Here is a 27,186-nt window from a genome sequence, read left to right as displayed (position 1 = left end):
CAATTTAGACTCAATTGGTCATCAAAAGTGCAAGAGAATAATGCAAGAAAAAATACCCCTTGTTGCACAAATTTGTGTGCTTTCAGATTACAATAATAAAAATAATGAAGCCTTTGAGTGTGAAGTTTTTTTTTGTGAGTGTGACCTCTTTCTCAAAAACTACGTTACTTCAGAGGGAGCCGTTTTTCACAATGATTGATACTATCAACAGCTTGCCATTACTCGTTACCAAGTAAGTTGTGATGCTGAAAACTATTTTAAGTAATTACCAATAGTGTCCAGTGCCTTTAAAAGAACACAATCTAATCTAATGCACTATTTTTAATAAAATAGAATTAAATCTCTGTTTTCTACGATCACAAAGCAAGAAAAATTTAAATTGCGCAAAAGTAACTCAAGCAACAACTCTACTTTGTAACCAAACTGCATTAAAACACTGCTCTAGAGTTGCAAAGGTTTTTTCACAGAACTCAGGAAAGCACTGAGTATACAGTGCGAACACACATCGGTGCATACAAATTTCCATAAAAATTACAATTTTACAGTTATTACATAATTCTTTACCCACAAAAAGCTGTTTCCTAACTATAGCATCCATGAAGAAACAGTTGCAAGGCACTTTATTTTATAAATCACAAAGGGTTCTTTATTGACCCATTGCAAATGACGTCACACTCTCAAAAAGGAGGCAGATCATCGGACAATAGCAGCTCTCTCTGCACAAAAACGAGCGCAAGACCTCAGCGTACCTGTAGCGTTTCGCGTTATACATGTACAAGGGGGAACTAGTTGATTTCTTACACAACACAGAACGTTCCTCTAAACAATGCGTATAATTTTGGGTGTCAACTCTCTTTTGTGCTTGTTTGTACACGATTTTGAAACCCGAAATGACACCAAAGACAGACACATGTGAGTACGCTGCGCGTATCGCAAGGGGTCTATTCCTTTGGAAAGATAAAAATTCTACTTATGGGTAGGGATTGTTTTAGTCAAGGTAATGCTGATTTGTAGACCAAGTTCGAAATAAAGATACAACAAAAGTCACAAGTGAAAGTTTTAGCTGAAATAAGTGTCTAAAAAAAGTCATAAAGAATAATAGATTCATCTGGTTTAGGGAGATGACAGCGGGTACCAACCAACTCTTGCTGCGACATTATCAAACGGACACCATGGAAATTTGAATCTACAAAAGTTGCCTTTTGGTGATCTCAGCAGGTGATTCATGTAATATGGGCTTAAAAAAGATACAAAGTGGGTTATAGTGTTAATCTAAAATGGGATAAAAATACAATTAAAGCAATAGAAACCTACATGCCAATAGGTGAATTGCAAACAATGGCTCATTATTTATAAAGAGCCAAACCACCTCTAGAAACCTACATGCCAAAAAAAAAGTGAAAATTTACGAAAAAAATGTACATGCCTGTTGATACAAAAAACAACAGGGAAGTGATTAGATATTTCTGCATCTGGTGCGATGTCACTTGGACCTCTACTGTCCCTTTAAGCTAGGCATCAACTGCTGCTTTAAACTGGTGCCGCCCACTGCTCCTTTAAGCCCAGCTCTCCAAGCTCTTGCCGTGTTTCAACTCCAACTCGATATCATCCCCTCTGCACAAATAAAGAGATACAATAGAAAAATCAGTATTGTGCCATGTCGTGGCGTGGGGTAACGTTATTGTGGTGTGTTGTGGCATGCTGTGTGTCGAGGCGTATTGTGGCATGTAGTGTTGTAGCAGTCTAGTTCACCAGACAAAAGCTCTTGTGTTTTCTGCAGCAGAGTGTGGGTTCCAATTCCGGTCATGACACTTGTGCCCTTGAGGAAGCCAATTAAAGGCAGTGGACACTATTGGCATTTACCAATAGTGTCCAAAGTCTTTAATCAGATTGCTTGGTAAAAAGTTGGGAAGGTATTGCAATCTGCTCCAAAAGCTATACTCCAGGTGGATGATACCCATGCCTACATCCTTAAGGGTAACCCGGTTTCAACTACTACTTTGTTTTAAAGGATCAAGGGGACTTCTTGTTACTAACTTCACTACCGCAGAGTGAGTTCTTAATTGGTCTCAACGTTTGGACTACCTTGCTCTAATCATCATTAAAATGAAATTAACAAGAAAAAGTAGCGGTACCCGCTGCTCAAACATAGGTTTTGAACCGCCTCTAGCTACAGGGCAACCTCAGTGGTCTAGTTGGTAGGACACGCTCAAGAATTGCAAAGGTCCTGGGTTCAAATCCCACCTGAGTGATATGCCACCCATCTGACACTGTCTTCCACTTAATCATGTTGTCTTTGTACCACAAAGGTTAAATCTCTTCTCAAAACTTATCTTATGATTTTTCACAGAATTCAGGAAATGACTGGGTATACATGTACAGTGCTAAACACACATCGGTGTACATGTATATGGGTAAAACCAAAACTAATCAAAAAGAAGAAGTTCTACTTTACTGATGCAGTACTCACTACTAAAACATAGGATTCGAACTGCATCTAGCCACCGGGCAATCTCGGTAGTCTAGTTAGTATGACACTGCTCTAGAATTGCAAGGGTCATGGGTTTAAATCCCACCCAAGTGATATGCCTGTGAACTCGGGTAAGTACTGAGTATACAGTGCTAACACACACAAGTGTTTATGGGTAAAATCCAAAATGAATATTCAACTTACTGATCGGCGTAAGCGTAGCGAGGCTCAGTAGGGGAGATCATCTCAGGGGGTGGTCTGCGAGCCATATTGGATCTCTCTCTTGGTATTGTAGAGTCTGAGAGGAGTGAGGACTCGGCTGGATGTGACCTCGAGAACCATGAGGATCACCGTGAGGATCACCACGAGGATCACCACCCTAGATCATAAAATAGTATATAGTCAACCCTCCTACTGTATGACCAATCAACATTATACACTGTGTTTTGAGTAATACCCTGGTAGGGTAAAGTCTGATAGGAGTGAGGAATCGGAGTGACACCTCGAGAACCGTGAGGATCACCACGAGGATCACCACCCTAGAACATAAAATAGTATATAGTCAACCCTCCTACTGTATGACCAATCAACATTATACACTGTGTTTTGAGTGATACCCTGGTAGGGTAAAGTCTGATAGGAGTGAGGACTCGGAGTGACACCTCGAGAACCGTGAGGATCACCGCGAGGATCACCGCCCTATAGAACATAAAATAGTATATAGTCAACCCTCCTACTGTATGACCAATCAACATTATACACTGTGTTTTGAGTGATACCCTGGTGGGGTAAAGTCTGATAGGAGTGAGGACTCAAAGTGACACCTCGAGAACCGTGAGGATCACCACGAGGATCACCACCCTAGAACATAAAATAGTATATAGTCAACCCTCCTACTGTATGACCAATCAACATTATACACTGTGTTTTTAGTGATACCCTGGTAGGGTAAAGTCTGATAGGAGTGAGGACTCGGAGTGACACCTCGAGAACCGTGAGGATCACCGCGAGGATCACCGCCCTAGAACATAAAATAGTATATAGTCAACCCTCCTACTGTATGACCAATCAACATTATACACTGTGTTTTGAGTGATACCCTGGTAGGGTAAAGTCTGATAGGAGTGAGGACTCGGAGTGACACCTCGAGAACCGTGAGGATCACCGCGAGGATCACCGCCCTAAGAAAAAAAAAAAAGGTATGTAGTCAACCCTCCTACTGTATGACCATTCAGTGTTATACACTGTGTTTTGAGTGACATTATAAGTTATCACACAAGCGCGAGTGGAATACGGAAAAATATAGCGCTTTTGCGTCCCATATCCAAAGAGGCCGAAGGCCGAGTTGGATATGGGACGCAGACGCGCTATATTTTGTAATAAAAACAGAGGAAGTAGGATATAAAACAGAGGTCGTAGCATATATGTTTTTATCCCCCTAGTAGTTCGAGCTTCTGATTGGTGGATTAGCGAGTACTGGAAGATAAATAAGTATATAAGACCCAGTGGTCTCATTGGATACAAAGGTTTCATTGGATAAACATGCAGTGATGTAAGCGTTCCATATCTATATTTTCTTTTGGTTGTCACGTTTGCATGCACCGTGCATAAGTTTGTGTGTACATGTACATGTATGAATGTTTTATATGTAATCATGTACATAAGATTTGACTATGAATCTCCATGTGCAATGAATGCGAGGTCAAAGGTGCTTTTGGAAGGGGATTGACCTAGGCTGGTATCTGTTGTAATTATTGAGCCTCAAAGTGTGAATGCAAGAAGTTCAGGCTACTTACCCTGTAGCTCTGCTGACCACCATATTGAGGGCGCTGTTGATACTCCATGCCAGAGGGTTCGGCAGCAGTACGAGGGTAGGAACGCTGGACCTCCACGGGGGTGTCTCTGACCTGATACGCGGGTTCGCGACCTCCGAGGTCAGCAATATCCTTCGTCTGCTTCTTCTGTTTCTTAGGCTGCTTAACCTGATGGGGTGAAAAGATAAAAGGTAAAATTTTAGAGGGCACGAGGGTGAGCATCATTTTTTTAGGGGCCACTTCTTGAGGGGGGCACAAGAGCTTGAGTCCAGAGTTCATATCTGCTCGGCCACAACACAGCTATAATTGTAATAGGTCAAAATGAATTCCACTAATAGTGAGTCTCCTACAAAGCCTCTTTCACACTACTTTATTCCCTGGGGTTACCCCAGGAAATAGTGGCTCTATTCCCTGGGGTTACCCCAGGAAATAGTGGCTGGCCTTTTCACACTTGGATCACTTTTTACCCCTGATCTACCCCAGCAAATGGGCATACTCCTGGGAAAAGCCACCCCTGCTCTGCAGTAGAGGTACGTAGTAAAACCCGGGGGTATTCTTAAAACTTGCAATCCAAACCCTATTGAATAGGGACCTAGGTGGGGACAGTGTGAAAGTACTGCGAGGTAACCTAGGGCATCCCTGGGATATCTTCACAGGGATAAAAGGGATACAGTCAGAAAAGGTCTTAGTTACCTCATGCTTTCTTCTGGCACGTGACTTGAGCTGCAGGATGACACAGATTGCGATGACCAGAACTAGAACAATGAAACCACAGATGCCACCTACAACAGCACCTGCAACCTCAGCAGGATTCAGCTTATCTGTAAAGTAGAAAGATGATAACCAACAGAGGTGTGAGGTCCACAAAAATTAAAAACCCTGACAAAATCATCTCATTGTTAAAGTTAGGGTCATAGATTGGTCTTTGGTTTTTGTCAACGTGATGCTTATTTATAGGCAAAGTTATAACAAACGGTACAATAAAAGTTACACGTGTAATTTTTCAGCTGATACAGTGTCTACTTGTAGAGAAAACAGCAAAAATAATTTGTGGTATTTTCACAACATTGAATCCGTTTCTGTTTTATTTTAGCGAGGTAAAATTTGGAACCAGGACCTATCCCCTTATAAGGTGATCCCTGTCCTGCCGCTTCCCAGGTTGTATCCTAAACTTGGGTATGAGTCTGGCTTCACAACAGATAACAGTTGCATGGCATAACCCCAAACTAAGATATTGACAAAATAGGGAGGCCGCAAACATATAGGGCTAATTAGCTCAGTTGAAAGAGCGCCAGCACGTTAAACTGAAGGTCGCAGGTTTAAATCCCACTCTTGTAAATTTCTCTTAGCTCATTCCCAAATCGTTCAACAGTTTGGTAGACAAGCGATCGGCAACCACAAGGATCGCAATATTTGGTCATGGTCCAAAGAGACTTTTGTTTCAATAGATGACAGCACTCCTTGTTGTCTGCTGCCAGTGGTTCAAACTGTCCAGTTGAAGAGGGCGGCTATTTTGGCAAGCTTCAAATAAATAATGTTTTTACCTGGACACCCAAAACTGCCTATATAAATCACAAGATCACAAAAGAATGAGAAGGACCCATGACTAAATGCCTTTGTGCATTACCATACTTGAGCGCATGCGTAGAGTTGATCAGCCACAGGCCTAATTTAAATGTGCTAGAACAAGCACATTTAAATCAACCACTTCCAAGGGTGTGTTTTGGCAGCTGTAGCCAAAACAGTTTCGGTCATTGGTCTGTGATAAACCAATGGCCAATTCAACCAAAACACTCATTAGTTACAACCGCCACAACGCACCCCAGGGGTTGTGAGACAGCAAGGCATGTTGGGAAAAAATGGCGTGCCCTGATCGATCACCCTTGAAATGAGGTTAAGGTCTTCCGGAGCCACCTGAACCCACTCACCCTTCGATAGTCTACCACACAGCAACTTTTGGCTTCAGTTTGCAACACATTTCATTGATATTTGTTCCTGTGAACAAGCACGTTTGAACCCCAGCCGTGACACTTGTGTCGTTAAGGAAGACACTTAGCCATTGCTTCGTCCTTCGGATGCGACGTTCAGCCGTTGGTCCCATGTTTTGTGTAACGCATGTAAAAGAACCCAGTGCATTTATCGAAAAGAGAAGGGGTTCGCCCAGGTGTTCCTGGCTGTGGCTGAATGCGCCGTAGCACCTTGTAAACCCTTATAAGGTGCTACATAATTGGGTCTCAGAATCCATCACTGCAATAACCTATCTTTCGGAAAGTTTGAATATTGCTCGACCCCTTGCACGCGTGTCACACAAAGCGACTGATGCCACGCTCACCATGTTGGTGGTCAATAGGTTTACGTGTAAACGTCGCGTCACCTTAAATGTGCACTTCTCTGAATAACACACGTTGACATTGACCACCAAAATGGCGCATCCAAGATTATTCTGATGATGACGTCAGGTGAATTGGGTCAATAATCAGCACCTTGAGTACCTTGTTTGGTAGATGCGTGCGCTACATGTATATAAGACTTCAAAATTTTTAGTCTGGAGGGATGTAGTTATTGGAAGATAGATAGATAGATTGATCGGTAGTTAACTTACGATAGTAGTATGGTTCCAGGTAGATCCAATTCTCTTTCTCTGCATCACAGAACCGCTCCGACCTTCCGTAAAGGTCGTAACGGTTTTCATTGCAGGTGTAGACCACCTTCATGTTCTCTGGCGGACCAATCACCTCGATGCTAGCATGCTTCGGGGTCGGCAGTCCACCACAGATCTGGCTTTCTGATTGGATAATATGATTCAAACAGACAGCATGAGGCATTTTGATTGGCTGAAGTGTATTTGTCAAAGTTGGTGTCATAATTGTCATTGTTTTTTTTCGTCACTGTTGCTGTTGCAACTACTTTGTTTGTCATAGTTGAGATTGTATTGTTAATGTCACTGTTTTGTATGTCATCGTTGCCGATGTTTTGGTTGTCATTGTTGCAATTGTTTTCTTTGTCAATTCTGCTGTAATTAATGTCATTGTTATCATTGTTTTTTTATGTAAACCTTACTGAAGTTAATGTCATCATTTTGTTTGTCATTATTTCTACTGTTTTACAAAATAGCTGTTATTAAAGTCAATGTTGAGCTTGTTTCTCTGTCAATGTTGGTGTAACTATATTGTCACTGTTTTGTTTGTCAATGCATGGTGAGGTATCAATATATATTTGGGTGAGGCAACACCATACGTGCATCTACTTGCTAGGTGGATTATGTTCGTCGAAATCTACAATCTACTCCATGGTAGACAAGTTCTCTAAAGAACGTAATCTACCTAGCAAGTAGGTACACACATGGTGTTACCGCAAACCAAATATGTATTATCTGTCATTATACTGTCATCATTTTATTTGTTTCTTTGATTCTTTACCTATGCACTCGTTGTCGTCAGAGTTGCCACTCCACTGTCCCTGTGGGTTTTCTACATCAGCTCCTCTATGGGGTTCACACACACGATACGGGGAACCAACTAAGATGAAGCTATCCTCACAAGTAAACTCCACCTGAAACAAATTATTCTTTTCATTTTACAAACTGCTTCCAAGGATTTCGTTCACATTACATACTACACACAAGAGGGCTCACCCTGAAAGGGGCACATTGACTTGGATTGGGCAAGCGAGTCAGTCAAAGGAACTTCACCAGCACGCTATTTTGTGGAGTAAAATTTTGGACTCAAGAAAATGGCCGACTGTGTTAGTTTGCAAAGTAAAAGGAAAACCGTGCAATTTCGAGACAAACTCGTGTGGATCTATACGTTCAACTTTTAAAACATCTTTCTAACCATATGCATTTCATAACCAACGGTTTCAATTGCTTTTCGAAGACCAACTTGCCCGATCCAAAGGGAGGTACATGTTTGGTAATGAGTCTTTAAATTAAATGGCAATAAAACTTACTTGGTTCGAAGTACCGCAGCTTTCAATAGCAAATAGCATTTTGAGAATCATTTCATTTTGAAGTAACGTGGTTTTGAAAAAAAAATGTCAGTTTTTATTCCCCATATTTTGAATCTGTGAAGCGTTATTGTCAGTAACGTTAGAAATGCAAACAAAAATGATTCTCAGAATCTCAGATTGTGTATTCAAATGAGAAATTACTGTTCGTGGACATAAACGCTCTGGATTTTGGGTAATATCTCAAAACATGACCATCTTTAGAAATGAATTTTTCAAACCAGCACTTTCTCTCCACCCCCTTTTGTCTACATTGTATACCCCTTGCTATTTTCTATGTGCCTTCTGACTATCGCTCTCTTTTCATGTATTTCCAATTCACTGATTATGTTTCACTTAGTTACCTGTTCATGTTTGTTGTGTTGTAAATTAGCCTTCGAGAAATCTCTTTGAGACTCTGCTTCGAAAAAGACTCGTGCCATTACCTATTTTTTGCTTGGGTAGGTAAGCAGTATGCAACAGCTAATTCCATTTTCTCATTTATTGTATACATCTACATATAAATAGGTTCAATACAATCGTACAGTACTATACAAAACTAAAGATGTAAGTTAATGATTTGTACAAACCTCAGCTCCAATCTGGTGATTCCTCTTCCTCAAGAAAGTCTTGGTTCCATTCTTGGGAGTCTTCAGGTATTTACAAGTCACAACTATCAAAACAAACAAGAGTAGGATTTAGTCTTCCTGAGCATTCAAAAAATGGGGGGTATTCTGAACCCAAACGTTTGTAACTTTGGCCTTAGCATGCTGAACTGAAGCAAGGCTTGCAGTTTTAGGGCGGCTGAGGGCGATGCTTGCTAAAAGGTTAAAATGAAAATACATCCTTGTCTGACCCTGATACACATTCATTAAAAGAATGTTATGAATAATAATGATAATTTATTGATCTTATATTGCGCTCTCTCCAGGACCAGCCTGTCCGAGGGCGCATGACAGTAAAAATCTCAAAAGATTATGAAAATGACATACAATAAGTGAAAAGTTTAAAAAGTACACCTGAATAAATGGGGTCTGTTAGGAGGCAGAGAAGTCTGAAGTGCAAACCAGTAGATATTAAAACAAACAAAATGACCACACCCTATTCATATATTGACAACCAATAACTTTCTTTCTTCTTTTGTTTTTATGAAGTACATGCTTGCCCTTGTGTAATAATTTCAAAACTTCATTGGGTGTTAAATTTTGTAATTATTCTGCATCTCATGTAATTCTGTTAATATTTAAATATGTTTTTATGCTTATGGACAGTTTACAATTTAGTTGGCATGACACTGCCCTAAATTGCAAAAAAATAGGTCATGGTCGTGAATCCCACCTGAGTAATATGCCTGTGATTTTTGTTCACAGAACGCAGGATAGTACTGAGTATCCGTGTGTATGGTTAAACCACAATTAATATTCTTTATCCCGATGCAAATTTAACATCTATTCAACAGTTTTACAGATATGAAAATTGATTTGAATTAAATTGAAGAACCACTCACGATCAGCGGAAGCACCGTGGGCCAGCCAATGCTGGTTGTAGGCCATCATTGTTGCTTTAGCTAGCTCAACATTCCCAGTGGACTGTAAATCGTACTCGCATAGCTTGTTACCAGCGCAGATTCGGTTCAGGTTGTCTGGATCGATGATTCCGATGTCAGTCGGCGGGTTGAAGTCTGGGATGAAGTTGGGATCTTGGAAGAAGTCGTGGCCACGGACGTCGTACTGGAACAACGTATTGATGCTCTCTATTTCCCCTGTTAGAAATTGGAACAATTAATTATCGTCTACTGATGATGACTAGAGCAAGCTAGTCGAAACGTTGAGACACAAGAATAAGGAAGTCCCCCTCAATCCACTAAAGCTAAAGTAGTAGTCCCGGTCCATTTTCTACCTTCCACCAAGGTAGTGAATGGGGAGGTTTAGCTGCACGTTAAGCAAGCAAAAACCTGAACTTGAACGTTGGGTTCGTTAATTCCCTGCGATTTTATTTCACCAAGATGGGTGAGTAGGTATACACATTTAAACCGGGAACCTATAACATAAGAGGACAATAGGGTCCACGGTTCAGGAAAGGTCCACAGTTGGAAAACGTGTACAAAACCAATGGGAGCTGTTGCCAAAAAGTATAAACAAAAGCGGGAAACCAGGAGGTTGCAGGTGTATACAAGCTTGAGTGGAGAAGAGGTGTTATTTGAACCCTGCCCATCTCTGGAAAACGTGTACAAAACCAAAGGGAGCTGTTGCCAAAAAGTATAAACAAACGCGGGAAACCAGGAGGTTGCAGGTGTATACAAGCTTGAGTGGAGAAGAGGTGTTATTTGAACCCTGCCCATCTCTGGAAAACGTGTACAAAACCAAAGGGAGCTGTTGCCAAAAAGTATAAACAAAAGCGGGAAACCAGGAGGTTGCAGGTGTATACAAGCTTGAGTGGAGAGTAGTTGGTACTTGAACCCCGCCTCATTTCTGGATACTTACTCTGAATTTATAAGGGACAAGAACTTGGGCAGTCATCATCTCTTGTGTTCCGTTGACAATGAAGGCCATTTCTGAGTCGGTCCACGTCACGATAACCTGTGTCAAGTTTCCATTTTCGTAATTGTGCGGGAAGGTTAGGTAGAAGCCTGTTGGAGATAATGATAATAAGAATTACAATACAAAGCATTCATACAGCACTAAACAAAGAACAGAGCGCAATAACAAAGGGGGAAAACAAATGAAAAAAAAACTAACCAAGAAAACAAAACCAAAAGAGGAGTGTCTGACACAGCCAATGACACTGCTTTAGACTTGTTGGATAAGGCAACTGGGAAAGCTATATCCCCAGATATCCCCTTTTAGATCAAGGAATGAAACGCCAAAGAGTAGTCGATGTCTGCAGGCATCTGGGAAATTAGCGTTTTGTAAATGTATCAATTTTCTCCTGAAATCATAGCTCTAAACTTATGATGAAGCTGAAACTTCTACAGGCCAGTTATAATGTACACCTTTATTCATTTAGTAGGGATTCATGTCATGGTCAAAAACTGGATCTACAAAAGGTATCAAAAACCTTTAAGAAGCAGCTTTGGTTTCAGTACCAGAAATATATAATTGTGAGGTCAAAGTACTAGGCTGGTATCTGGCATTATTCACAAGCCTCAAATTGAGACGTTAGAAGTTCAGGCTAGCTCAGTGAGTGGAGTGCCGGCAGGATAATCCAGAGGTCATCTGGTTCAAATCTTGCTCTAGTCATTTTTCAGTACCAGAATATTCAATAATAATAATAACAATCATCCATTGAGACTCACCCTCTCCAACAATAGTAGTCTGCATTTTTGGTTCTAGGAGCTGAGTGTCAATGTACACTTCAAGAACGGTACGGTCCGACTTACGCACCATCACCTTGGGCAAATCTTCCTGGCGCATACCGACAGCTGTCAACACTGAAGCCTTTCTAGGTATACCTAGAAACAACAGTTTTAAAAAGGTATATGGGTAAAAACAAATTATATTCTTTATCCCCGCTGCAAAACTAACATTTTTTTTTCAAATACAGACAGGGACAATGCCAAAAACCTACATCGGAGAAACCGAGAGATCGCTCAAGACTAGGTTTTTGGAGCAGCGCCGCCCCAGTTTGTCCTCTTCAGAGGTTTCCCAACACATCCGTATAGAATCACCTGGCCACCATGTAGACATTTCTAAAGTAACTATTCTAGACAGAGACGCAAGATACTTCCAAATGGGAGTTAAGGAGGCAGCTTACATCAGAGCTTACAAACCCTCCCTGAACCGAGACGGGGGCCGGTACAAGCTTCCAGGAGTCTATGACACGGTCTTGGGATCACATGTCCGCAAGGTCTTGGTTTCAATATCCGCGTCATCCTGCTGATGAAGACCGAAGTGTCGGTCGAAAATTTCAGGTATGAAATTATTTTCAGTGTTGTGATCAAGAGTTACACCAAATTGTATTTTTTAAATATATTAAATGGTGGTACCCGCTGCTAACACATAGGATTCAAACTGCCTTTAGCCAGCAGGCTTGCTCGGTGGTCTAGTGGTAAGACATCTGCTCTATCAATGCAAAGGTCTTGGGTTTGAATCCCATTCGAGTGATTCTTTTCACAAAACTTGGGAAGGTACTGAGAATACAGGGCTTTGTACACATTGGTGTAAAAAAACAAGGGGAAAAACAAACTATAAAGTTAATATGGGGTGCCGTGGCCGAGTGGATAAGAGGACCAAACTCAAGCTCTGATGATTCTGTTCACCAGAGTGTGGGTTCGAATCCTGGTCGTGACACTTGTGTCCCTGAGCAAGACACTTAACTATAATTGCTTCACTCCACCCAGGGGTAAATGGGTACCTTTGAGGGCAGAGATGGTTCTTGTGATTGGTTCAGCCAAGCAGCGCATATATTGCGCACAGGCTGTATACTCCCCAGGGAGCTGAGATGGTTTAAGGAATGATTTGAGGCCCAGTGACTAGGGGTAATAATGTCGGAAGTGCATAGGGACGCCCTCCAGGTGTGAAAAGTGCTATATACAAACAGGTTATTATTATTATAAAGCCTGCACACAACAAACAAGTTCACTGTGTTCATGGAACAGCTCAAATTTACATCATTGAGCTACTCTGCTGACATCAACATTCTAGATCTCTCTTGCTCCTCTCTCATTCAATCAAAAAAGTGGAATTCAATCACAACATGTTCTTGCTTGCTTGCTTAAGTTGAGTGATGTCCTCGAATCACGGTCATGGTTCCCAATTTCTTTCTGTCCCCCATTGCCGACTTGAAATCTGCTGATTCCAGACTTGTGGTTCATTTTATGAATGTCAGTGTACATGTTCACTGTATACTTATCCATTTCAATACACCTTCCTGTTCATGTCTGGGCCAAACCTTTAGTATTTTAGTATAGAACTGCTTAATAATTTGATGCTAAGCTGAAATGAGCAGAATACCAGTCACAAATTGAGAATGTGACATGTGTATTTGGGCTGCTAGCCTTGTTTTGGAAGCATACTTTTCTTTTGAAATGCTACTTTTTGTCCTAAAGCAGCTCCATGAAATAGGGCCCTGAAAACAAAAGGTGATTTTAGGATTAGCGCCATTTTGAAAGTACTTACCGTCATTATCGACGATCTGCTCAAAACGACCCTGAAGTTCAAACTTGGTCTGCGACTGTGACGTGGTCTCAATCAGTGTATACTCTCCCTTGGCGTTGAACGTAAACGTCACACCGTCAAACGTGATGAAGTGGGGGTCGCCAAATACCGACCCTGAAACAAATCATCAAGAACAGTAGGTGAAACTGCAAGGCTGTATTTGTGGGAAGACTGAAGATCACTGTTAAAAATTTTAAACATTATTGTTAGCAATCAACACTTGGTGCTTGATATATGACATGGGTCCCCTCCCCCACATTGGGCGCTCATTGGTGCTGATCAGAAGAAGAAAAAATGATTGAGTTCAGAGTGCTTGGCCGCACAGCCATAACACTGTGACAAGATGGGGACACCGCACTTTGCTGATCAAAAAATGCCAGTGTGTTTGGCTGTTCGGCAACAACACTGACAAGACTGGGACTCAAGCCCACACAATCTGATGATCAAAAACACCAGAGCTAAAGTGCATCGTGCTTGACCGCCCATCCGTGACACACCATGTCAAGACCAGGACTTGAGCCCACACCCTGCTGAGGAGAAAACACCAAAGCACGAGTCCCGTGCACTTGACCCCTCGACCACAACCAGAGGTGACAGTCATTGCTAACAATAGAGACTAAAACTGGGATACAAATTCTTAAGTTTGAATGATGACATTTCCACCTTTTGGTAACCCCTGGAAATATAGATTCCAAGGAGTTTCTTGGAACAGTATTCGCACTACTAGAAAAATAGACCAAAGCGACCAAAAGAGCCGCAGACTTCAGGACTGCTGAATGCGCCATAGCACCTTGTAAACCCTTACAACCTTACAAGCTTCATTATAATTGGGTCTCAGAATTCATAACTTCAATAACCTATCTTTCTGTATATATATACTAAGCGTCTTGAGTACGTTGTTGGTACATGTAGATACATGTATGTGTGCTATGCAAGGCTTAAGACTTTGATACTATTTGTAGGTGGAAATCTATAAATATGTGGACAAAATAACATCTGATTTTCTTCACCAGGGTCGACATAAAAAGTCTGAGTTCAGATTAAAGTCAACCTAAATCTCATCCCTGAACAGCAAGCCTTCATAACTACCTGCTCTGACTGGACGATACCATCTGCAGTCTCGCGTTGGACGTACTTCCTGGTAGTAATCGCAGTGGTCTCCCCATATACAACACATGTAGTAAGGAGCATAGTCCGCTATCGCTGAAGACAACTGTGGCACCTGTAGAGTCATAACGTTTTAAAAATATCTCGTCACAATTCAATTTAATTCAACTCAACTCAATTCAAACTCACATTTATTTCCATACTTCTTGAACAGTTCTGAAGAATAAATAAGAGTAAATAACCAAAACCTAATTTTTGAAAGAGGAAAAGGCTGATATTGTAACTCAGTATGGAGGCATCATCTAGAAGCCAAGGCTTGTGGTGAGATGTCTGATGGACAGACAAACACAACATGAACAGGAACAAGAACAAACAGACTCTTTGTGGAAGTGTCGTGGCCAAGAGGTTAAGAGCACTGAATTCAATTAACTCTGGTGTTTCTGATCAGCAGAGTGTGGGTTTAAATCTCCAGCCGTGACACTTGTGTCCTTAAGCTAGACACTTAACCATTGCTTAGCCTTCGGATGGGACGTAAAGCCGTTGGTCCCATGTGTTGTGTAATGCATGTAAAAGAACTTATCAAAAAGAGAAGGGGTTTGCCCTGGTGTTCCTGGCTGTGGCTGCTGTATGCGCCGTAGCACCTTGTAAAGCCTTATAAGGTGCTACATAATTGGGTCTCAGAATTCATCACCGCAATAACCTATCTTTCTGAAAGTTTGTTTATACTCAGCGCCTTGAGTACAGCTTGTTTGGTAGATAAGTGCGCTATATAACACTTCGATATTATTAAATGATAAAAATAACAATGATACATTATAAGCACATTTAATCGACCCAAAGATTCAGATCAGAATAAACTCCTTGGAAAATCCTGGGATGATTGTCATAACCCTTTTCATCCCATGTGTAATTTACTTTAGTTTCCCTTGATAAAATTAACATTGTCTTTTTTTATTTTTTAACCCAATGTTCATACAATTAAAAATGTCTCATACGATAAAACTGTCTCCCTGAGGCCATACCTTAGTAGCTTCTCGATAAGGCTTCCTTCCTTCAACGGTGACGTATCTTGAGAAAATTCCAGAGGAACTGTCGCCGGCGTAGACCAGATTCTCAAACTCATCGTAGCAACAAGAAGAGTCATGTCCGGTGGCACTGCAACAAAGGTAAAAAGTAACAATGTATAAAATTGTTAATTACTTGTCTCCTGTATATATCTCCAAGACCTCATAGCCCTTTGTTCTTCTTCACTTTCATCAGCTACCCGACGCCTTCGCTCTTCTTCAATCGCTCATTTCCAACTTTCCCCGGAACCCCGCACCATGACACGCTATAGCGATCGAGCCTTTTCAGTCATAGCTCCAACACTTTGGAACAAGCCACCCACCCACATTCAAGCAGCTCCTTCATAGGACATTTTTAAATCTCTACTTAAAACCCATCTGTTTTGTCAATCTGGTTGTAGTGCTTAGAAACTTTAGTACCTAGCGCTCTATACATGTTGTAATTATTTATTTATTTATTTAAACGTATCAGCTGGGGCCAATTTCATAGAGCTGCTTAAGCAAAAAAAAATTGCTTAAGCGGAAACATCCTTGCTTATAAAAAATTCGGGGTACTGGCCAAGACTCCACTCAATAGTTATGCTAAGCAAACACCAGCTAAATACCAGTCACAAGCAATAAATATGGCATGACATTTGGCCAGTAACATGTGTAAAATAAGCAAGCTATTTTCGTGCTGAAGCAGCTCTATGAAAATGGCCCCTGGTCGACAGGGATTGCAGTTTTATGACCCCCCCCCATCTAAAATAAAACAGGTTTATTTAACAACCTCATAAGTCCTCAATCCCAATCTGAGAACACTGTGTTGTGCAATCTTTTTTTATCTTTTTATATAAATATTTTGGTGAACGAATTTAAACAAGCAGCCGGTTTAGGCATGGAAGAATTGAGATAACTTACGATGGTACAATGCTAGTCACACAGTGAACAACATCATCCCGGAATCTGCAGTACTCCTGCGTGCGATCCTGTACGGCATCGTCCATGTTACACAGAGGATCTGGCTTAAGATTGCAGGGGGCAGGGACGAAGGTTGTTCTGTAGGTCAATGTCGTGCTCAGCTTCCTTCTCCCTGTCGAAGAATTCCTCGCAGCGTTGGTTAGAGTACACGGCGGGGTCATTCTGGAATTTGTCGTTCATGATGTAGCCGAGAAAGTGGAGATCACTCCACAGTGCAAAATCATCGCTGCAAGAAGAAGAAATATAACACTGGTCAGACATACTGGAGGCAGCAAATATTAGTCATACTAAAAATGATAATAATAAATAGTTCTCATATAGCGCACTATACAATAATGTATCAACCCTATTTACATTAGCTCCCAGAGGTGTGTTCCACTCGCGCAAACGTGTCGCAACTGTTCACGCAAACGTTGTTTATATTTGGAACAATTGGTGCGCACTACACGATGTCAGCATGGCGGCGCCCTGAAATGAAGGTGGCGACACCGTACATAGTTTCTTTTGTAACATTGTTTTTGCTGTATGTAGTCCTCCTTTTTACATCATGACATAAACTAATAAACTTTGTTATTTCAATCTTCATTATCAACCACCGAAAACACACTGTATTTATGTTCGTGACAAGAAAATCATACCGTCTGCTTGTCAGCCATTTTGAAAACCATCCGCCAACACCACAGAAGTATGTTTGCCTAAGGTTGTCAATCGTTCGCCAACGTTTGCGCAAGTAGAACGCACCCCTGGTCACTGGGCTAATAACAATCCTTTATTAATCTTCCTCAGCTCTCTGGGAGTATAAAGCCATGGGCTGCCACTGTGCTAAGAAGGCTTTTTCAAATACAATCTAGTAATCTCTAGCCTTGCAGGTACCAATTTATACCTCTAGGGTAAAGAGAAGCATTTCTAGTAAAGCATCTGGCTCAAGGACACAAGTGCTTTGACGGTACCAAGATTCGAAGCCACGACCGGATGACCACCAGAACCAACATCATGAACTGTTTTTTGTTACCAATCTGTTTCGCATAGCTCTTGAAAACTGTTTCAGTCAGTGAATTTGACATCAGAAACTTGCTTCCGGTCATAGTCAGGGTAAACAATATTCAATGGGATCGCTCATCCCCGGGTTGGATGAATGCTTACCGTTTGTAGCGCCTGGTAACCCGTATCACACCCATGCAGTTACGATCATTCACTTGGAACACTGCTCTAGAGTGCCATGTGTAGCGGCCAGTGTTTTCAACAGTATACGACACCTGCAAATAAAAGAACAAAGGAAAAAAAAGAGATATATATTTAAAAAAATATTAAAGGCACTGGACATGTTTGGTAATTGTCAAAACAAGTTTACTCACTTGGTGTATCCCAACGTATGCATAGAATAACGAACCTTTGAAAATTTGGGCTCAATAGGTCATCGATTTTGCAAGAGAATAGTGAAAGAAAGAAATGTACATATATGTGCTTTCAGATGCCCAATAAAAGGCTTAAAGTCTGAAGTCTTTTATTATTTGAGTGAAAAATTGCCTGTTTCTAAAAACTCTGTTACTGCAGAGAGAGCCATTTCTGACAATGTTTTATTCTATCAACAGTTCTCCATTGCTTGTTACCAAGTAAATGTTTATGCTAACAATTGTTTTGAGTAATTAACAATAGCAACCAGTGCCTTTAAACAATCTTTTGGCTATTTTGTTTTGTGTAATTGTCACATTGTTTGATTTTACTCTTTGCTGATGTACTCTATTGCACCGATTATTGTAATTGTAGATTTCTGTCATGCGCTTTTGAACTTCTTATGTGTGAATTCTTAAGTTTTTTTGCCACAGAGGTCTGAGAGTGGGTACCAACTTAGGAAATCCGGACCCCTGGGTCAATTTAACTCCCGAACAGAGCGCTATAGAAAAAGCCCTCTCCCTCACCTCACACGCCTTTTTAACAACTAAATTGTATCAGCATGCAGCTTTTCATGCACTTGTTTAGTTTGTTTTCTTAATTTTTCAAGATTGTCTCCGGGTTTCACCGGGCTGCGCCTACAATTATGTTACCCCAGGCTACTATTTCACTGTTTTGTTTTATCTACTAGAATCTTTTCTCTCCTAAATCAATTTTGATGTCTCAATTTTTTAATAGTGTAATTTATTCTTTTTTTTAAACTGTGTATTCTCTGTACATTTTCCTGTAATTCGACCCTTAGTCAACCTGGGAAATTTGTTTTTAAAGAATAAACTAACAATGAATGAAAAACAACGAATCCCAGTAAAAATCACCTCATCAATTTCTTCCCATGTAGGTGGTCCATCAGGCTCCAATGTGTCTGGATCGATAGGCTCTGTGTACGCAAGAATGTCAATCCGGACCTGCGTGAAGTTAATCAGCTTGGGATCCCACTCGATGGTGACAGGTCGGTCGCCACGGAGCCACGATTCACTGTCTGGATTCACCCGGGTAACCCTCTGGGGCGTGTCGCCAATTTTAACTACATGGAATAGCAGTAGATAGAATGAGTACATGGAGACAGGCCTCATGCATCATGGAGGCAACAAAGGCAATTGCATCTGTGCCCCCTGGTCATTGCCTCGGTGCCTTTAAAATGCTCAAGTAGAAATATACAATTTCCTCATAGGGTGCCCTTTACTAAGGAGAAAATGCCTTGGTGCCCTTGCCCTTTCAAACAACAAAGCATGAAGGCCTGGGAACAACAGAAGAATAATACAGAATGACTAAATGGAACAGCAGTAGAATAGTATAGAATGAGTACATGGAACAGCAGTAGAATAATACAGAATGACTACCATAATTTTCGGATTATAAACCGCGGTTTATATGTTGATTTTGACATTTTTTTGAACTCCTGCGGTTTATTCTCCGGGCGGCTTGTAAGCCGACGTATAAATATTTAAGAGAAAAACGGCATTTTTAAAAAGAAAGATCGTTTGTAAAATATTCTTAATAATGCAAGGTGTAGCGCAACCCGTCGGCGAACATCGCTCAATACGGTGCCACCAATATCTGTTGTGCAATCTCGAGATTGAGCAGCGCAATTAACAGATTGCTAGCTTTACGAACTCGCATGTGTGTACATGTGCTTAATGTGCACGCTGCATAATACGTTACTACATACACACACGCTACGTCCGTCCGCCGTTGCAATAATCTGTTGTGTGGATCCTCGTTGTGGGACTACAATAAAAGGGAGGGAGAAACACCGGCCAACCACCCTACTTTAATTCCCTTATTGAAAGACCCATTTCAACCTTATTTCCCGTCTACTCCGATGTTTAATAAAAGTGAATCACCTGTCCTTGTGATTACACAAACAATAAGGTAGCGCATTTTGTTTCATTACTACCGCTATACAATAAAAGTGAGGGAAAAACTTTAGCCGTCCCTATTGTTATTTCTTTTATATTTTATAAAGGAATTGTGCATGTTTAAAAAATGTTCCTATATACATTGTAAACAGAAACAACAGTCATATACAATACTCTCGTTTGTGTTGTGGTAGCCATGAAAAGGACCGTTTGGTTTTGGTTTTGTCTATTTTCTATTTAAACAAAACGGAAGGCAAAGGATTCCTTAGATATAAATCTTCGCACTGTTTCTTTATCACTCACTGCTTCTGCAGACGAATCCTATGTTAAAACGATGGTACGGCCACGCACTGTCTGAAGTTAATTTTTATTGCAAGCAACACGAACTCATAAATAAAATAGGATTAAACTTTGTCAATTTTTAAAATTGTTATTGGATTTTTTCAGTATCACAATAGTAAACGTATTTTCAGTTGTAACTTTCATCAATAATTATCCAACAAAAACAATTATGTGGTCCCGCAAAGGGGGTGCTGCCAGCTTACAAAAAGAATGCTATCCTATAATAGATCATTTCAATTACGATCAATAGTGTAAACTTCAATACATTTCCACTTTAATTACGACGCAACTCCAACATTGCGGCAACTATACAAGACTGACTGATGTGCCGCCCGCCTGTCACTGCACATCGCCACAAAGAGGACCGCAAACAAGCACGGCCCGTAAGTGTTCACGCATGCGGTGATTGGCCGTTTGATGATTGGCCGTTGTTGATTGGCCGGTGATAGTTCCATTCATAAAATCTTGGCTAGACTTCGGACGGATCGAGTAGAGCGGCTGCCCATTGTACAACGGGGAGCTTGAACGTCTGACCCACGCTTTGAGGCTCGGGGCCCAGTCTGATCAAACGTGAACAACTTTTGTCAACAGAGGGCGATGCGATCAGATGCAGGGCAAAGTTCAACTATTTCTCGGTGTGTGTTGTCGACCGATCTTAGATTCACGGAGAGTTTGTTGCCAAAGAAGTTCACAAAACATGGCCAACACAACCGATCATCAAATCTCAAATTCTTGTAAAGGGTTGTTGATGGAAAAAAAATATAACTCAGGACTGATAGTGTGAGATAAAAAAATCATTTTTTTCATGTTTTTATTTTATTTTGAGCGCGGTTTATACGCCGCGCGGCATATACGCCGACATCTAAATATTTTTTTGTATATTTTGAGGAAGTGCGGTTTATACGCCACGCGGTTTATAATCCGAAAATTACGATACATAGAACAAGCCTTCCATAGCTGGTTTGGCATTTCCAATCTAGCTGTCCATATCATCTTGAAAGTCTCTAACCTTGCGTTAAAATGGTGAAAAATACCTTTGCATACGATATTCTCCCGCGGCAACATTTGTCAACACACTTCCTAAACATCTGATGAAATCTGTCTAAAAAAAAAGGGTGAATTTTGAGCAGGGATATTTTGGCGAGGGAAAACCAATATTAGTATCGAATGTCACACTTACCGACGTCAAAATCACCAGTAAAATCCCAATTCAGACCATCGTCTGTCGAGAGATGAACTTTCATGCTCCCGACCTCGAAGAATGTCGGTGAGAAACAGTAGACCATTCGCCGACTGTGATACGTGTAATTAGTGATGGCCTTCGGATCGTCCACATCACCAAACAGCAACCAATGGTCTCTGGTCTTATCGAAACATGGACCACCGGCATACATCCAAGAATGACCCAGACATGGAGTCGAACCGAGGGAAGGTTCTCACGATAGCTGTGGTTTTTATGAAAACAAATTTATTATGTGAATTTCTGATTTAAAGTCTACTCAAGAGAACAATTATGATTGTTACTATTAATTATTATTTATTCGGCCGAAATTCAAACATCTTTTTTGTAGCAAGTTGCCAGACACACAAGGCCTGAAGGATACTTCAAGGTGTGAGCTACGAATCAACAATTTTCCAGGGGCCGTTGCCACCTACTCCTGGGGCTGAAACAGGGTTTACCCCCTTTACAGTCCATATGGATGTAGGCTTGGGTATCATCAATCAGAAGCTTGGCAGGTAGAGCAAAAAGTACTACCTCCCCAATTTTACGAAGCAATCATGGTTATAAGTGTCTTGCCTAAGGACACAAGTGTCAGGATTGGGACTCGAACCCACACTCTGCTGAGCTTGAATCTGGTGCTGTTAACCACTCATAAAACACTGTGACGCAAAAGCCAGTTCATCCCCAAAATAGGGTAACATTTGATTAAAAAAATTAAATGTTTACTTTTCCTTGGGCACACATCAGTTCAATGGCAAATAGTTTATCTTGAATTAATATAAAATTAAATGTAATTAGTTGACCTGATTCGCATTTGGGATCCCTGATGTTGGCACGACTTATATGGTAGATGAACATCCCTCTCTCATCTGAGTTTGTACTGACCGGTAGCTGTTTGAGGTTGGCATGGTTACCGCTATGATCAGACTCCTCGTAGGCCCTGTCGCCATCACCAGCGTTGAAACCCATCTGAGCAAATAATAATAATAATAATAATCTAAGTATAATGATAATAATAATAATAATGAATGGTATGCTTCAACCACGTGCGAATAAGAGCAGACTTTATCTTCTGAGGTCAAAGGGCGGTAGGGAGTATGGCAGACTGTGTCAACATCGAGCGCAGGAGTTTGCATTGTCATATTAGGACTGAGGAGAACTTGTTGAAAGTAGCGCAAATATACTTGAAAGCGGGCGAAGTTGGGCCGAAGGAGTACAAGATGAAAGGAAAAAGGAAAGACACCATGGTCGGTTCTTAAGATGTACTAAAAAAGTGGCCTGCAACAAGTCCTGGAATTGGTTACAGAGCGGAGAGTTGAAGAAGGAAACCGAGGGCTTGATTACTGCAGCGCAAGACCCGTCTCTGAGGACAAATGTAATGAAGGCGAGGATAGAGAAAGCAAACGTCTCTCCTATGTGCAGGATGTGTAACAAGGCAGAGGAGACTGTCTTTCATATTGTGCGTTACACAACACACGGGACCAACAGCTTTACGTCCCGCCTGAAGGACAAAATTGACTTACCAAGGCAGCCACACCGGTGTCACCAGTGTTTTCAGACGCCCCACTCTCTGTCCCTGCAGTCCACTGTACCCTTTCATAACGGAAAAACGCAAACGTTTCAAATTCGTCCATTGCCAAGACAACCTGCAATGTGTTGACCTGAAACATAATGTTTAAATTTATAAGCATTCATTATTATATTGCGAAAATATGATACTAATAACAATGTGCCGCTGCTTCCCAGCCATATTTTGCTTAGCAGACAAAAAATACTTAGCACAATTTTCTGCCTCACATATTATTGAACTTGTGTCCCCTTACTTCAAGGATGCAGTGGAGGCGATTGTCTTCAATTTATTAATTTCTTGTTGTGACGCCAGAAGGATAAGAAAAAGGTAGCAGCGCCATAATTGTATCAAGCATTATACGTTAAAGTACAGATATAACACAAAATCATCCCCTAAGTCGACCCTCATACTGTTTTTAAGTTAGGAAGGGTTTGGGGGAATTAAACCTTTCTTATCTTTGTGAAATCGTTCGGAGAAAACGTCTTTAGTTAGTAAAAAGAGTCAAGACACGTCTTAGAACTCTTATTGAAATCGGCCCCCGGTGCCCTTAACTAAGAGATCAGGGATATGATAAGCGGTTGAAAAAAAACCTGAACTATGAGTGCAAAGTGTGAAAGCTTGCGAGTGCTAAGCATAAAAGCTTGAGAGTGCGAAGCCTGCTTACATATTTATCTTTGGTTCTGAAAGCCCTACTCTATCTGCAATCTGGGGTGTTCCATATATGGTTTTATATTATTTTCTTATGAATTTGATAATTTGGTCAAATAAAATTAGTTTTGTTCCCCCCTTTTTTTTTCATTTATTAATTTATTTTATGGGGGTGGGTTTGTTCTGGATCCATCTATCCGTTAAGTTATTTGCACCCTCTATTGACAAGTTCTCAAAATCACGCTTTTACACAATTTACTGACAAAAGTTTTCGGTACATTTTTCACTTTAGTGACTCACTGATCCTTCCCAATCTACTGCCTTCTCAGTTAACGCCTGCGAGAAGCATTGTCTTTTTACTCCTTGTTCACTTACATCATTCCTCTGTGGCTTGAATAAAACACTGGAGCATGGAGGCCCTTACCTGACTCTCGTGTCATCATTTTAATGGAGTTTGGCTAGCTGTTTAATTTGGGTTAGATACACCTCAAGGAGGACAGTACAGGTTGGTTTTTTAAACGGACTACTGGTTAAAAAATGGAGAAATCATATGAAATCAACCGAAAAATAACAAAATATATCAGACCTGGGGTCAAAACACTTTGATCTTACCGGAGCAGCACCTCCAGAATACCCGAAGAAACTAACACCAACCCAGGTGGCGATGATGATAAACTTGGTCTTGAAATTAGCAAACTTGACAAAGTACTGCCTAATACTATCGTCACAGCGATCCAGAAGGTCTTGCTCCGTGCTCTGACGGTAGAAAATCTGTCCACTCTCTGTGATGTCCACATTGGCTAAAAATGGCGCAATCAAAATCCGTTTCTGCCCAGTCTGTTGAAAAAAAAAACTATTATTATTAATCTATGCACACACTTACACCATCAAACTGTTTCCAAAATTATGTTTTAGAAAGGTGTCAAATATTTTTATGGGTTGAACAAAGACATATCTTTGTAGCCAGGGATCAGTAAGTCTCTGCATTTTATTTGGGAAAAGGAAAGACCATCTATAAGGCTGTATACAAATGCTGCGGCTCTTGCCAAGTGTGTTGCTGGGCAATTCCAGCGTTACAGACATTTTTCAGAAGTTCAAGAGCTCAGCAAACACATCTGCCAAATGTTTATGATAGGGGCGGTAACAATCCACAAAAGGGGGGGGGCATGACTTATTCGCTCATTTCGCAAGTCAGTTATGTCGGGAATAAACAAAACACATTTTATTGATGTTCAATACATATATCAGAAATAAATGACAGCAAAATTAACTGTTTTATTTTAATTCACTGCAGCATCCCTTTTAAGAGAAGGGGTTCACGCCACAGCACCTTGTAAAGCATTACATGGTGCTATCAGAATTAGGTCTCATAATTCAAACGTAGTCCCACATCTTGCAGGAAATACTGTATGTTACAGCGCCAGGAGTGTCACTGAGTGACGGACATGTGCGCTATATAAGACGCCACAATTATTATTGTTATTAATTGTGACACAGCAATTGGCCAATTTTGACACAGCTTAAGTGAGCTTCAGAGTGAACCGTATAATTTTTCAATACTATTTATGACTTTTGATGAATATCGAGTCCCAGTCTGTGAGAAAAAAACACAGCATCACTTTCAAAAAGGATAAAAATAACAAAAGACATACCGGCAAATCTCCAAGGGGGAACTTTTCTTGTTCCTTTGAGTGATCGGAGTAGGAGTTCACAAAAGACAATACCCCATTGTCATTTACCTGCAGATAAAAGAATATGATATTAATAATTTATCTTCCTGGCCAATTTCAATAAAAATCCATTAGTTGTAATGATTGGCTCAGAATTCATTTTTTTTATTTTATTTATTTTTTTTTTTTGGGGGGGGGGAAGAATTCCAGTTAAAACGTAGAAATCACATCCCTTGATTATTAAATGCCTAGATGTTTAAAATAGGTCTAATAATTCCAATTACAGCTCACCGAGCCTGTAAAACGAAATACCAAAAAAATTTCATGAAAAGTGATTACTTTGGGATGTCTCTCTGGTAGCCAATACTTACATAAATGGTCCAGTATTTCCTGTTGTAAAATGGTAAACCCCATCGCAGAGTCAACGGTGATGAACTTATGTCATTTCCCTTTGTTAGTTTAGCGTCCCTGTTCTCCTCTCCATAACGGAAGAATCCTAAAAACAATTGAGTCAATTTAATTAAAGTTATTTCCACATTAACATTCATAGTAGCCTACTATGGAGCGACTTAAATTTTTGTGAAGGCACGTTCTTAAAAAGCAGGGCCCAATTTCATAGTGCTGCATGCTTGGCACTGGACACTATTTGTAATTACTCAAAATAATTGTTAGCATAGAAACTTAATTGGTAACAAGCAAAGGAGGGCTGTTGTGAGAAACGGCTCCCTCTGAAGTAACAAGTCTTTGAGAAAGGAGTTATTTTCCACTAAAATATTTGAATTTGAATTTGAGACCTCAGAATTACATTTTGAGGTCCCTAAATCAAGCATCTGATGAAAGCACACAACTTCATGTGACAATGGTGTTTTTTCTTCCATTTTTATCTTGCAACTTTGACGACCAATTGATGAGTTCAAATTTTCACAGGTCTGTTATTTTGTGCTAAATTGAGATACACAAAGTGAGAAGACTGGTCTTTGACAGTTTACTAAAGGTGTCCATTGTCTTTTAAAGCAGAAAATATTGCTTTTAAAAAAACTTTCTGCTAAGAGAAATCAGCAGGATTATACCAGTCACTAGTTTGGCTCGTAACATTTTTCTGATAAGAAACATCTTGTTGTGCTTAGCAACTTTTTCTCTTGTAGAAAATGGGGCACAGGGCTTGACAAGGAATAGCCTGTAATCTGTATGCAGGGCCCAATTGCATAAAGCTGCTTAGCACACAAATTCGCTTAGCATGAAATTTCTTCCTTGACAAAAATAGGTTTACCAACCAAATTTCTCACGTCAGGTCTGTACGTGCAGTCGCCATACATGAGCATGCAATGCCAATAAAGTGGTGACGTCACCTAGAAACGACACAGTTTTCTATGGCTCCGTGAGTGACAATGCCTTGCTGTCAAATTGCTATACTGTGCATGCCATCAACCATGGAGGTACATTATCAACTGCGCTAAAAACGACGGGCAAACTAAACGTACAACTGGACTTATAATGACCTCATAGTAAGCAATTATTTGCCGGCACAAGCATTTTGAATATTATTATTATATGAAACAGGTACATGTATATACAACAAAGGGCGGATGATAAAGTGTTAATATCCACTACACTCCATGATTATGGAGACCGAGGAAATAATAAAGGGTTAAAGACATGTCTCCAGGGAGAAATGAAAGAACAATTTGTCACCATAGGGATGTAATCAAATGAGTGAATTAAAGGCACTGTCCACTTGGTGTATCCTAACAAATGCATAAAATAACAAACCTGTGACGATGTGGGCTCAATTGGTCATCGGAGTTGCAAGAGAATAACAAGCGAAGAAACGCCCCTGTTGCACAATAGCTGTGTTCTTTCAGATGCCC

At 40.6% G+C, this 27,186-nt stretch overlaps 1 pseudogene; it reads right to left on the bottom strand.

Moving 5' to 3' along the window:
* Positions 1-258: 258 nt before the first annotated feature.
* Positions 259-26,413, bottom strand: LOC117301824 (annotated as a pseudogene).
* Between the last annotated feature and the right edge of the window lie 773 nt (positions 26,414-27,186).

The sequence above is a fragment of the Asterias rubens genome, chromosome 17 (assembly GCF_902459465.1).
Source record: "Asterias rubens chromosome 17, eAstRub1.3, whole genome shotgun sequence".
Lineage (NCBI taxonomy): Eukaryota > Metazoa > Echinodermata > Asteroidea > Forcipulatida > Asteriidae > Asterias > Asterias rubens.
This window is presented reverse-complemented; position numbering and strand designations above follow the sequence as displayed.